Genomic DNA, 15,208 nt, shown 5'->3' with positions numbered 1-15,208 from the left:
TTCCGCGGTTTAATGGCGCTTTTCTAAAAGAGCATTCCGGCAGCTCTCGCCACGAGAAGCGAGCGACCTTGTCTCTTTCGGCGGTTCTGAGGTCGAGCCGTTTGATGACTCCATGTCTCCTGGCGGGCCTCTGAAACAGAGGAATGGGCCGGTGATTCTGAGGACCCCGCCCACCTGCCGTCACTGGACTTAACCTCGAGTTGGCCCCACCTGAAGAGCCAACACGCAGTAGACTGGATGAGTGGTTCCTGCTGGGACGTCACCAGGCCCCCCGTCAGCGCTCTGTGCCGTTCTTGATGTCCATGAAGTCCATGATGAGCTGACCAAGTCGTGGCACCCACCTTATTAGGTCTGCTTACATACTGCACACTACTCAGCTCTCACTTCAGTTGATGGCTCACTGGAAAAGGGCTATAAGCATCTACCGTCCCTGGATGAAACAGTGGCGGCTCACCTCTGCCCCCCTCCGCGGCTGTGGGGTGGAAAAACAAGAGGGCCCTTCCATCTAAGCCCTGCAGGACTACCTCTGCTTTAGCCGGCAGAGCATACACTTCTGCAGGCCAAGCTGCCTCAGCGCTGCACACCGTGGCTATCCTCCAGATGTTCCAAGCGAAGCTCCTCCGCTCTCTGAACGAGTCTGGGATTGATGCACCTGCCTTTCGCGACCTCCGCAGCGCCACGGATTAGGCCCTGCGTGCCACGAAAGCTACAGCCCAGGCCATCAGACGATCCATGGCCAGCCTGGTCATGCTCAAGCGCTATCTCTGGCTCAACTTGACCGAGATTAAGGAGGTGATCAAGACGGTCTTTTTGGATGCCCCGGTCTCTCCAACCGGTCTCTTCGGGCCAGCCGTAGAGGGATTTACAGAGTGTTACACTGCAGCTCAGAAGTAGTCCCAGGCCATGCGACACTTCCTGCACAAGCGTTCCAGCTCTCCAACTCTACCTCTGCCTCGAGCCACCCCAGGACTGTGCCGGCTCAGCAGAGCAAGCCTGCCTTCTCTACCTCCCAGGCAGCACCTTCAAAGGAACAGCGCCAGTGAGCACGTCCTGCCAGACGCTCCTCCTTCCCAAGACATCAGGGCCCCCGGCAAAAGATTTCGCTGGACCCGACACCTCCCAAGTCTTCCTGATCTAACGGGAAAGAAGAGGAAGGGGCAAAGTCCCGCAGAGGCCGGACCACCCCGAAAGCTCATTCGTTTAATCCCCCCGCCACCCCGGGCATGGGGGACGTGGGGGATGTGTTCTGCTACCTGGGTCCACTGCTGTTGTGCCCATGCAAAACGCCGTTGTTATGGCAAACACAATAAATATTTTACCTTCTCAAAGAAAGAGCAAACTTCCTCTTCTACACTCGCTGGTGTACGGGCTCCCTCTCAGCGGTCCATCATCCAGCGCCATTCAGCCCCTTGTCAAGTGGACCGAGACCTCACCATCCCCGGAGTGTCAAAGTGGGTTCTGGGGATAATAAATCAAGGCTACTCGCTACAGTTCGCCCGAAGGCCCCCGCGCTACGGCGGGGTGCTTCCCACTCGGTAAACATGGACGATGCTCATGTTCTCCGAGCCAAAGTGATGTCTCTGCTAAGGAAGAGAGCTATAGAAATAGTCTCCCCCTCAGAGAGCGAATCGGGGTTCTACAGCCGTTATTTTCTCGTCCCTAAGAAAGATGGCGGTCTCAGACCCATCTTAGACCTCTGACTCCTGAACCTCTACCTCATGAGACGGAAGTACAGGATGTTCACTGGATCTGAAAGATGCTTACTTTCACATCCAGATAGCCCCCCACCACAGGTGATTTTTGAGATTCGCATTTGAGGGCGTGGCTTACCAATATACAGTCCTTTCATTCAGGCTGTCCCTAGCTCCCCGCACTTTCACGAAGTGCATGAACGCAGCGCTTTCCCCCCTGAGACAAATGGGAATCCGGGTTCTGAATTATCTCGACGACTGGCTCATTCTGGCACTGTCGCGAACTGAAATAGAACATCACAGATCTGTGCTCTTCAGCCATTTAGAGTGCCTAGAACTCAGGGTCAACTTTGCCAAGAGCTCACTGTAAAGGACCTCAAAGTATGACGATTATATACTTTTAAATGCTTTTATTTTGACACTTCCTGTTTAGAAGAAACTGGCTTTTATTTTGAAAGAACGGGATGCGCGGGGATCTAATAGAAAAAGAAAAGGGACAAGGAAAAGTTTGCTAGCAATAAAGAGAAGGTGAAACGGCCACAAAGGATAAAGATATTAGGAATATAGCCTCAGTCGAAAGTGGCAACAAGCTCTTACGTTGGTTTATGACCTGCAAGGAAACTCATTAAAAAAGTCACTAAACCATCAGTTCTGGCTGACTTCTTTCGACTGGACGCTACACTCACTGCTTCCCAGCCAACGTATCCCATTCCTGGGGGCACTTTTCGACTCAGTCTGCATGACGGCTGTAGTCTCCCCAGAGCGCGCTCTGGCTTTTCAGCAGCTTGCGGCTTCCGTCAGGAACAAAGCCTATCTCCCTCTTAAGTTTTTCCAGAGGATGCTAGGGCTGATGGCTTCCGTCTCCCCAGTTTTGCAGCTCAGCCTTCTATGGATGCGACCTCTGCAATACTGGTTGAAATTTCAGGTCCCTCCTCAGGCTTGGCGGCATGGCCAATCAGGCCTGCCTAGCAGCTCTGAAACCCTGGACAAACCCTGTTTGACTCAGTCATGGAGTACCCCTACAGGCGGTGTCCAGAAGGACGGTGCTCTCAACAGATGCGTCTAACTCAGGTTGGGGTGCTCTTTGCGAGGGCAGACCAGCCTTCGGCTCGTGGTCTCACGAGGAGAGCCATCTCCATATCAACTGCCTCGAGATGCTGGCAGTGATTTGAGCCATTCACTCCTTCCAGGCCTTCCTGACAGGGTGCCTCGTCTTAGTCCAGTCAGACAGCATGACAGTGGTGTCCTACATAAATCACCAAGGCGGCCTTTCGTCCAGCCGCCTCTGCACACTGGCGCCTCCTGGAATGGGCATTGCCAAGGTTGCAGTCGCTCAAAGCGACACACATACCAGGCAGAACAAATCTGGGAGCAGACTTGCTATCTCGGAGCAATGTCCCCTCGGACGAGTGGATGCTCCATCCCGAGACAGTTCTCACAATCTGGGAGATTTTCGGGAAGACAGAGGTAGACCTCTTCGCCTCAGAAGACAACTCTCATTGCCCAATTTATTTCTCGAAAGACGTAGATGCACCATCTACGTCCACGACTGGCCCAGCCTCCTCCTTTATGCATTTCCCCCGATCGCTCTGATCCCTCAGGTCATCGGGCGAATCAGGGAAGACAAGCACAGAGTCCTCCTGGTGGCCCTGCTCTGGAGGAGCCAAGTTTGGTCCTCAGAGCTGTTCAGGCTTTCCACGAAAGCCCTTTGGCCGATTCCCCTGACACGGGACCTCCTCTCTCAGGCAAACAGGACGATCTGACACCCTCAGCCAAAACTCTGGGCTCTGCACCTCTGGTCCCTCGATGGGAGCCTGTAAACCTCCCCGGGGACATGCTGAACACCATTTCTCAGGCGAGAGCCCCATCCATGAAGCCTCTACGCCCAGAAGTGGTCGGTTGTCGTTGACTGGTGCCTGGCACGCAACGAAGACCCTGTTGAATGCGACGTATCCCCGATACTGTCATTTCTCCAGGAGCGTCTGGATAAGGGTCTGACCCCTTCTACGCTCAAGGTGTAGGTTTTTCCACCTGGGACCTTTCCACGGTCCATAGAGCGCTCAAAGGTCCCCCCTTTGAGCCGCTGCGGTCAGCTGACCTCAGGCCCCTGACGCTCAAGACCGCTCCACTACTTGCATTAGCATCGGTTAAGTGTGTTGGCGACTTGCAGGCCCTCTCTGTGAGCCCTGCTTGCCTTGAATTTGGGCCCAATGATTTCAAGGTCGTTTCGAAACCTAGGTATGGCTATGTCCCTAAAGTGCTCTCGACTCCCTCTCAGCGCTGCCTCCTTCATTGGATGAGCGAGAGCTGGAATTACTCTGACCTGTTAGGGCGTTGAGGACCTACATTGAGTGGTCACAGTCGTTCCCTTCCCTGACCTGCTCTTTATCTGCTTTGGCGGCCGCACCACAGGGTCTTTGGTCTCAAAGCAATGTCTCTTGCATTAAATAGTTAACGCTATTGCTCTCTGTTACTCCTCTATGGGCTTTGATTGCTCCATAGGAGTTAGAGCCCACTCCATGAGAGGAATGGCCTCCTCATGGGCCTGGTCCAGTGGAGTCTCTATTAAGGACATCTGTGAGGCGGCCGGCTGGTCCTCGCCGTCCACTTTTGTCAGATTTTATAACCTGGATATCCCAACCTTACAAGCTCGGGTCCTCTCGGTGTGATACGGCGGCCTCTGTTGAGCTCCGCCATCATGCCTCCCTAGGGAGCTAGCTCCCTCCTTGCAAGTGTAATAATAAAGGGTTTGACAGCTTCGGCGATCTCACTTGTCCGTTGGTTCTCCTGCGGTGTCCAAGAAAAGTTCAGTTCTCAAGCTTGAACCAATGGCCATGCAGTTACACTGCGCTATTGAAAAAGGCTTCAGCAGCGGGGAAAAAGGAGACCTTTCCCCATACACAGTACTTGTATCTCAGGGAACCAAGGTTACATTTGTAACTGAGTATGTTACTGATTGATATTCCAAAATCATAAAAATGATACAAAAATAAATTTCCCCCAAATAAGTGTTGTAGTATAACAATCAGGACATCAGTGAGGTGTGCAGTGAATTTCGTGATAGTACAGTGTATTACAGTGAAGTTATTGAATATAATTTCTATAATAGTCAAGTTATTGATTTTTTTTCATTATAAAAAATCATAAAAATGATACAAAAATAAATTTTCCCCAAATAAGCATTGTAGTGTAACAATCAGGACATCAGTGATGTGTGCGGTGAATTTGGTGACAGTACAGTGTATTACAGTGAAGTTATTGAATATAATTTCCATAATAGTCAAGTTATTGATTTTTTTTCATATAAAAAAAAATCATAAAAATGATACAAAAACAAATTTCCCCCAAATAAGTGTTGTAGTATAACTATCAGGACATCAGTGAGGTGTGCAGTGAATTTGGTGACAGTACAGTGTATTACAGTGAAGTTATTGAATATAATTTCTATAATAGTCAAGTTATTGATTTTTTTTTTCATTATGAAAAATCATAAAAATTATACAAAAACAAATTTCCCCCAAATAAGTGTTGTAGTGTAACTATCAGGACATCAGTGATGTGTGCAGTGAATTTGGTGACAGTACAGTGTATTACAGTGAAGTTATTGAATATAATTTCTATAATAATCAAGTTATGGAATTATTTTCATATAAAAAAAAATCATAAAAATGATACAAAAATAAATTTCCCCCAAATAAGTGTTGTAGTATAACTATCAGGACATCAGTGATGTGTGCAGTGAATTTGGTGACAATACAGTGTATTACAGTGAAGTTATTGAATATAATTTCTATAATAGTCAAGTTATGGATTTTTTTTTCATATAAAAAAATCATAAAAATGATACAAAAATAAATTTCCCCCAAATAAGTGTTGTAGTATAACTATCAGGACATCAGTGATGTGTGCAGTGAATTTGGTGACAATACAGTGTATTACAGTGAAGTTATTGAATATAATTTCTATAATAGTCAAGTTAATGATTTTTTTTCATTATGAAAAATCATAAAAATGATACAAAAATAAATTTCCCCCAAATAAGTGTTGTAGTATAACTATCAGGACATCAGTGATGTGTGCAGTGAATTTGGTGACAATACAGTGTATTACAGTGAAGTTATTGAATATAATTTCCATAATAGTCAAGTTATGGAATTATTTTCATATAAAAAAATCATAAAAATGATACAAAAATAAATTTCCCCCAAATAAGTGTTGTAGTATAACTATCAGGACATCAGTGAGGTGTGCAGTGAATTTGGTGACAGTACAGTGTATTACAGTGAAGTTATTGAATATAATTTCTATAATAGTCAAGTTATGGAATTATTTTCATATAAAAAAAATCATAAAAATGATACAAAAATATAATTTCCCCCAAATAAGTGTTGTAGTGTAACTATCAGGACATCAGTGATGTGTGCAGTGAATTTGGTGACAGTACAGTGTATTACAGTGAAGTTATTGAATATAATTTCCATAATAGTCAAGTTATGGAATTATTTTCATATAAAAAAATCATAAAAATGATACAAAAAGAAATTTCCCCCAAATAAGAGTTGTAGTATAACTATCAGGACATCAGTGATGTGTGCAGTGAATTTGGTGACAATACAGTGTATTACAGTGAAGTTATTGAATATAATTTCCATAATAGTCAAGTTATGGAATTATTTTCATATAAAAAAATCATAAAAATGATACAAAAAGAAATTTCCCCCAAATAAGTGTTGTAGTATAACTATCAGGACATCAGTGATGTGTGCGGTGAATTTGGTGACAGTACAGTGTATTACAGTGAAGTTATTGAATATAATTTCCATAATAGTCAAGTTATGGAATTATTTTCATATAAAAAAAATCATAAAAATGATACAAAAAGAAATTTCCCCCAAATAAGTGTTGTAGTATAACTATCAGGACATCAGTGATGTGTGCAGTGAATTTGGTGACAATACAGTGTATTACAGTGAAGTTATTGAATATAATTTCCATAATAGTCAAGTTATGGAATTATTTTCATATAAAAAAATCATAAAAATGATACAAAAATAAATTTCCCCCAAATAAGTGTTGTAGTATAACTATCAGGACATCAGTGATGTGTGCAGTGAATTTGGTGACAGTACAGTGTATTACAGTAAAGTTATTGACTGTTTTTGTAGTATTCGCTTTTCCGGTTTTGCACTTTGCAGACGGTCCCTTGTAATCTGTCTCTCAGTCGTCCGCACATAGAGACTAATATATTTTGTCCACCGCGGAGGAAAGCAGATTTTGAGGAAAATTGGGTTGTAGCTGCCTCTCTACATTACTACGATAGAAAAGAGGTGTTATTTGTGTAGTAACATCGTTTAGCTCAGGAGTTATTGACCCAGGAACGTCGAATCTGTGAATATGCGGCCAACTTTACTTAAGTATTTTCCAATGTATTCATTTTGTATTAATTTGTTCTTTTTCCAATTTATAATTGATTGAAAACTAGTTTATTTTGAATGTTTGTAACAATTCATTTTGCACTTAATGTTATTTATATGTTTTGTGCATTTTGTTATCACTGTAATGTTTGCTGAGACCGCATTGAGCGCGCTGAGAGGAGATAAAAATCACAGACAGACTGTATTTCTCATACTCTGCTCTTTAATCCATCCAGAGGGCCAGAATAAACTCCACAGCAGCAGCAGCATTTCCAGTTGTCTCCTTGTCTTCTGTCACACAACGCAGATTGAACAGTAGCCAGAATTAGGCCGGTTACAATGGCATGGACTATTTTATGGTCCATATATTCAGATTCTTAATGATTTTCATATAGCAAGTTGTTGACAACATTATTTCTATTATACTTAATTTTTTGAACATCTACACAGGTTCTGTCTCGCGCACAGACGCGCGTGCGAGCCTCTGAAAGCATTTGGCTGCAGAAAGACGCGTTCGGCGTGTGCACTGCGCACTAGTGGACTTTTGTTTTCAAGCACTCAGTTCACTCTCGCATAAGCTGTTTTCAGCACACACTGTCCGTGCCATCACAACAATTGAGCTGCACGTGGACGTCCGCAAACCCTCCTAATGACGAAAATTTCGTGATGCGGATGGTGCGCGGATGCCCAAAGTACACTTTGGTGTTAAGCCCGTAATAGCGGCCCCCAATCCGCCCGGGCCCATATGTACGTGTATACCCTGACGCTACGCCACTGACTTTGTTTCTTTATTTAATTTCTTACCTGATTACTACTGTTAGACCTACCTGAAAAAAGAAAGCAGTCTATTTAATTTCTATCTTTATTCTATTGTATTTATTTGTGCTATTGTTAGTAATTTGTTAATTTGTTCTTATTTTATTACTGTTTACTTGTCTTTTTAAATTCAATTTACCATTTGAAATCAAGCTTCTTTGTGCTGTGTGTAACAAAAATAATCTGAGTTAGCAAATATCTGAGATAATTGTAATGGTAACTGATCAACGTATATATATGAAAAAACCTAAAAAGTTTTATCATATAAAACAATCTCTTCAGAAGAAACGTTTGATTGCTTAGACTTTCAATAGATGGACAAATATATATATATATTAAAAATATCTATATGACAGTATATACATTGTTTTTTTCCCCATGGTATTGAAAATGGTATCGAATATCGGTTCTTTTCAAGATATCTTATTGAAGTTAGAAATTGCAGTACCATGACAACACCACAGCCTATATATTTACTCCACGAAACTAACTCTACAAACATGGAAAAGAGGGATAGATGGACCTCTCGACCTTACGCTGAGGAGAAAATCCAGCGCAACTTTGAGCAGACCAAGATATTTTACATAAAAGATGTTTGCATAAAGTCCACAAGACAAAAAAATAGCTGAATTTATTAAAATAACCCCGTTCATAAGTTTGGGAACCCTTGGATCTTAATACTGTGTGTGGTTACCTGATGATCCACGACTGTTTTTGTGTTTTGCAGTGACTGAATGATTTTGAGATCCATCTTTTCACACTGAGGACAACTGAGGGACTCAAACTCAACTATTAAAAAAGGTTCAAACATTCACTGATGCTCCAGAAGGAAACACGATGCATTAAGAGTTGGGGGGTGAAAACTTTTGAATTTGAAGATCAAGGTAAATTGTACTTAATTTTTCTGCCGGGAAACATGCAAGTATCTTCTGTTGCTTCCGAAGGGCAGTACTAAATGAAAAAAAAATGATATTCAAGCAAAATAAGAAAAATTTGGACCTCTTCATCCTGTTCAAAAGTGTTCACCCCCCGACTCTTAATGCATCATGTTTCCTTCTGGAGCATCAGTGAATGTTTGAACATTTTTTTAATAGTTGAGTTTGAGTCCCTCAGTTGTCCTCAGTGTGAAAAGATGGATCTCAAAATCATTCAGTCACTGCTGGAAAGGGTTCAAATATGCAAAAATGCTTGAAAACTGATGAATCTGCAGGAGCTGGAGGATTTTTCTGAAGAACAGAGCTCAGTTTAACTGCTCAGGACAAACAAGAGACTCATGAACAACCATCACAAAACACACAAACAGTTGTGGATCATCAGGTAACCACACACAGTATTGAGAATCAAGGGTGTGTAAACTTTTGAACTGGGTTATTTTAATAAATTCAGCTATTTTTTTGTCTTGTGGACTTTATGCAAACATCTTTTATGTAAAATATCTTACTCAGGACAGTACTAAACAAAAAATAACATGCATTTTGTATGATCTCTCTTGCTTTGTTAAAATTTTCACATTTTCACAGATTCTGAAAGGGGATCCCAAGCTTTCGATCCCCACTGTATATTTACTCCACGAACTAACTCTACAAACATGGAAAAGAGGGATAGATGGACCTCTCAACCTTACGCTGAGGAGAAAATCCAGCGCAACTTTGAGCAGACCAAGCAAAACATGATTATTGCTTCAAACAACTAAAGCTATTCAAAATATCATTCAATGTAAATTGTGATAATCTTAATTAATAATCGCAATTACGCAATTTCAAGGGAATAATCGACAGTTATTTGTCATAATCGTGCATCCCTAAACTGAAGCCATAAAAACACATTTAAAACTCACCATCCAGACGCCACAAACAGAGCAAAACTAACTTGAGAAACATTTTCTTCATCGGTTCACTGAAAAGCCCACGATAGTAACTCTTAAAATGTCTGAAAACCCTCAGATTGATCTGAAACACACTGAACTGTGATATTTATCTGGTTGTGTGTGAATCCTCCCCCATCCTCAGTTAGTTTCCGCTCACACATTCATCTGCTTTAACATCACGAAAATCAACAAGCTTTTGCTGATCTTACATTTTCAAATGAATTCTGGGCCTGAATGAAACTAACAGCAGAAGAGTGAAATATTGGACTAGATATCTGAATCTGCTGGTGTGTTATTTAGTGCTGTGATCTGTCAATCATATTTGACCTGTGACTCTTATTTGACTGTTGATGGATTCACTTTATTTCAGTGTAAAGATGTTTTGTGTGGAGTGGAAGATTGTGATCTTATTAGCAGGAGAGAAAATGAAGTAATGCTTCAGCCACAAACTGCTGACACGAGCATCAACCACAAACATCCAGCAGAAGCTGTTTATCCACCGACAGATCCAACCAGACACACTGATGTTTGAACAGATAAAATAAAAGGAAAAACTGTTGCAGAGTCCATTTTGACTCAAAAGCCAGTAAGTCACATGTATAATGTTTGCCTGTGTTGAGTTACTAGATCCAGGAAGTGTGCCCATATTAGCCGGTTCTGTCGACACTGCAGAATTGAACTGTTTCAGGTTGAACTTCCTCAGCTGGTGAAGGAAGTACAGTCTCTGCTGGGACTTTTTCAGCTGGAGTCTATGTGTAACTCCCACTTCAGGTCCTGAGAGATGGTGGAGCCCAGGAACCTGAATGACTCCACTGCTGCCTCAGTGCTGTCCATGATGAAGAGTGGGAATAATGCTGGAGTGTTTCTCCTGAAGTCCACTATCATCTCCACTGTTTTGAGTGTGTTCAGCTCCAGGTTGTTATTACTGCACCAGACGGCCAGATTAGAGGTCTGCGCAGGACTGTTTTTTTCATCCCGCTCCCGCGATATTATTACGCACGCACCTGCTCCCGCCTAAAATTCAGTCTGTGTTCACCCACTATCCGCATTTCACGAGTTCACACTTACAAATACTCAGACAGTAAATAGTATGCGTATTTGGCCTGCTGTCCGAGGAGAGGGCTCCGAGCTCGGTATTTGGCCCGAACCCAGGGTACTCCCTCCGTATTCTGGTTAGGAAAGTAACCAGGGAAGTGTGAGGAGACGGGGTGGTGGAGGGATGCTGTAAACCTGTCGAGGAATATGTGTGAGTCGACTGTGTCTATATATATATATATATATATATATATATATGCTTTCACTCATGCTGACTGGGTATATATGTTGATTACTGATTGCTAATGTGAAAGACATTTGTAAGTGTGACTCCCGTTGCACACACTTACCAGTCAGTGCCTAAACCCCTGAAAGAAATGAAAAACTACCTGCATGATCTCATTGCACAAGGATGGGTGCAGAAATCAAACTCACCATATGCCTCACCTGTTGTATGCATCCGAAAAAAAGATGGCATCTTACGTCTGTGTATCGATTACAGACAGTTAAATCGTAAAACTCATCCTGATCGACAACCCATCCCCCGTGTACAAGACATAATGGACAGTTTGGGAGGGAACTCCTGGTTTTCACTTCTTGACCAAGGAAAAGCATATCATCAGGGCTTCATGGCCAAGGAGAGTCGACCATTAACAGCCTTTATAACACCGTGGGGCTTGTATGAGTGGCTCCGGATACCTTTGGGCCTGATGAATGCTCCTTCGGCTTTTCAGCGCTGCATGGAGGAGTGCCTGGATGAGCTAAGGGATAACATCTGCGTTCCCTATCTGGATGACACATTAGTTTTCAGCAACACCTTTGAAAATCACGTAGAGGATGTGAGAAAAGTCTTGCAAAGATTGAGGCAGTATGGAATAAAGTTAAAGCCTAGTAAATGTGAATTATTTAAGCGTGAAGTGCGGTACCTTGGGAGGATTGTGTCTGCAGAAGGGAGTAAGATGGATCCGGCCGATACAGCTGCTGTGACAGACCTGAAAGAGAAGAGACCTACTGTAGTACAGTTGGGCAACTGAGAGCAGTCATGGGCCTGTTCAGCTACTATCGACAGTATATAAAAGATTTCTCCAGAATCGCGGGACCCTTGTAAGACCTGCTGAAACAAACTGAGACAAACGAAGAGCAGTGCAAAGAGATAAAGAACCGACCGTGGAAAGGAAAGAAAAGGGGAGTGCCTTCTCAGATGCCAATCGTGTGGACAGACAAGCACCAAGAGATACTGGAGGGACTGATAGACTGTGAGCCTCCTGTTCTCGCATTTCCTGACTTCTCACAGCCATTCGTAGCAGTTGTTGGTGTAGAGGGTGGCCAGAGAACTCACCCTTGAGGGGTGCCAGTGCTGACCAGTGGTGTTGGATGAGATTTTCCCCAGCCTCACTAGCTGTTGTCTACGGTGACCGGGAGGGGACATGTTCGGTTCACTTAGTTTTGTTCGGTTCACTTAGTTTTGAACGTGATAATATGTTGTGGCCAAGAGATCAATTTTGTTTAAGGTAACCACATCCTTATGTCGTGGCCATGTGATGTCACGTCCTGGCCTCGAGATCATATGGTGAGGGATATATTTTTCTCATGGTCACGACTTCATTATTTTGAGGGAATGACATCTATTTCTTATGGCCACGAGTTAAATGTGTAAACAACCTGCACTACCATAGCAACCTGGAATTATCAGAAATTATAATAATATTTATATTATTAAGCGCATAATTAAGTAATGATTATATTAACATGTTGCATATTGTGTTGTGTGTGATGCCTACAGCAGCATTCGAATGAAGTTTATCAATAAATAATAGAATACGCCGTGTATATTTTTATCACATCCAACAGTCTTTTAAATCAATTCACTGATTGTACATTTTTTTTATTTCATATTTTTATATTATTTATTAATATTATTAGGCTATTATTGGTTAATTTTTTCTTATTCATTGTTAGCCCTATTTGCTTTATTTCCTCCTTCATTTCCCGTATCATTTCTGTAGGTCTATATTATGTTAGCTATATTTTGTAAATAATTTAAATGCCAGATCATGCCAATAAAAATGTGACTTTATGATTGTAGCCGTGTAAGATAGGCTAAATGAGGGTCTGTTATCATTTGTAGCCCCTAGTGCCCATGACAGCATTTGAATGAAGTTCGAATAATTTATTATTAATTCAAGAATATTTAAGCTACAAAAAAAAAAAAAAAAAAAAAAATCCACTGATATAACCTAGACAAAAACTTAATTTTGTTCATCATTTTATTCATTTTATTTAGGTTTATAGGCATATTATTATTATTATTATTATTATTATTATTAAATAAAGACACGATCAGTTTAAAAGGCTGTGAGATTGGATGGATAAAAGTTTTCTTCTAGGCCTTTATTATTTAATGTTCTTACATATTCTTTTATCATTCTTAATTAAAATCCATATCTAATAATTACAGGGTAGGGTTAGTTGAATAAAATCCTAAAGTACTATACTTTAAATTTAGACTTAAATACAGCTTAAATACAGAGTAAATGTATAAATATGAATGTATATATTTTCACAGTTAACATTTCATTTAACATAAAAAGCAAACAAGGTTAACTTGCTAATGATATAAAACTAACATTATAGTTTAACCATACATATTTTGGTCCAGTGTCCCGTCATGAAGCATGTCAAAACCCAATAAAGTCATAAAACTTTAAAATGCACACACAAACGTCAACTGTCTCCGTCTTTCACACAGCCGCTAGCCATGTAACGACGCTCGGCTCAAAAAAAATAAAAAATAAAAATAAATAGAAATGCAGGAATTTAAGTGATAAAACGTATCATTACTGCTTATCTAAAACAGGGAAAATTCTGTATTTAAAGCATGCCAAAGGGCTGGGATCTAAAAAATAAATAAATAAATAAAAATCTGTATTTAATAAAAAAAATGTTATTCACATCCTTCCCTATATTGTCCTACAAACAATGTTCATACTTGAAGGCTATGAAAACAAACATGAATGTAACCGTTTAGTATAGGCCAATGCTATATTATGTGCAAAAAATGGGTCAAATCACATTAGGCCTGCATTCTAACATTGTAACATTACAATTTAAAAACAAAATGTTTTTTAAAGCAGAAGTTAAATACACTAAAGAAAATAAATTAAAAAAGCACAGACTAATTATTAGGCTATTTTGATTACCCTGCAATAGTCACTTTACAGCTCTCATAAAAAAATACACTTAGGCTAGTTGTAGGTTCGAAATATGGCATAATTATGTTAGCCACACACACACACAAAAAATTTTCAACAACAAATATTTTTAGCAAAATGTATATTTTAGTCAGAATTATTGCACTCCTATTCAATTAAACTCCGTCTGTTAGGCGCACGTGCGCGCGGCGGCGCTCGTTCAGGGAAGTTTGTGCTTGCTGAAGGCTCGTCCACTCCTGACTGCAAAATGAAAATATTTCCTCGACTTTCTAACATTTATAGATGGAGAATATGTCTGTGAAATGTAAGTTATGCACTGAGGAAATTATTGGATGTCACTTTAGCTTAAAAAGGTATTAATAGAGGAATGTTTGTTTCCACCAATCGCTGCACACGTTAAGGTTACATATGATGACGGCACATTAGTGCTAGCCCTCCGGAACCCATAGAGATTGCATTGCAGTTCGAAAAAAAAGTTATTTGAATGGAAGTCTATGGGAGCACTCGGGGCAATTCTCGGCCAGACTGAAATCGCCCAAAAAGAGGCGGTACTCCACTTGACGCTGATTGGACTATAGCGTATATCCAGAGGCAGAACAAACAGCCTAGCAGTGACAGCTAGCATAACTGTGGTTGAATGTGATTGAAAAAAATCTATCCCTTTCGCACTTTGGTGGTGCGTCGCCCTATTGCCCTAATGAAGAAACCGCCCCTGCTCTCAATGGACCGAAGCGTGCTGATGGGCGGCTCTTGCTCTCTCTCTGGCTGATGTGTGCGCGCTCACGTCCGGGAGAAGAATTCCACCCTTTATGATGTCATTCAGAGCCATGCTCGAAAAACTTTCCCAAACTTATATGAACAATGAAGGAGTGTATTTAGCGTGAGAATCCAACTCTTTAGCTGTGTTAATAAGTCAGAATACATGAAATAGCATTAGACATCCTCTTTAAAGCTGCAATCCGTAACTTTTGGCGCTCTAGCGGTTAATAAACAGAACTGCATGTGTCTTGCGGAAGAACATTGTAGCCGGAGCTACTTCTCTCTGTTTCTATTCAGTCACGCAGTTACTGTGAAACTCCGCAGCGGTTCCTACCAGACCGGTCTAAAATAGTCCGAATATAAACACTTATTGTAAGTGTACCATAATGATTCAGGGTAAGACAAAAACACGGT

Source organism: Megalobrama amblycephala, linkage group LG1, assembly GCF_018812025.1.
Source record: "Megalobrama amblycephala isolate DHTTF-2021 linkage group LG1, ASM1881202v1, whole genome shotgun sequence".
NCBI lineage: Eukaryota > Metazoa > Chordata > Actinopteri > Cypriniformes > Xenocyprididae > Megalobrama > Megalobrama amblycephala.
Note: the sequence above shows the minus strand (reverse complement) of the source record.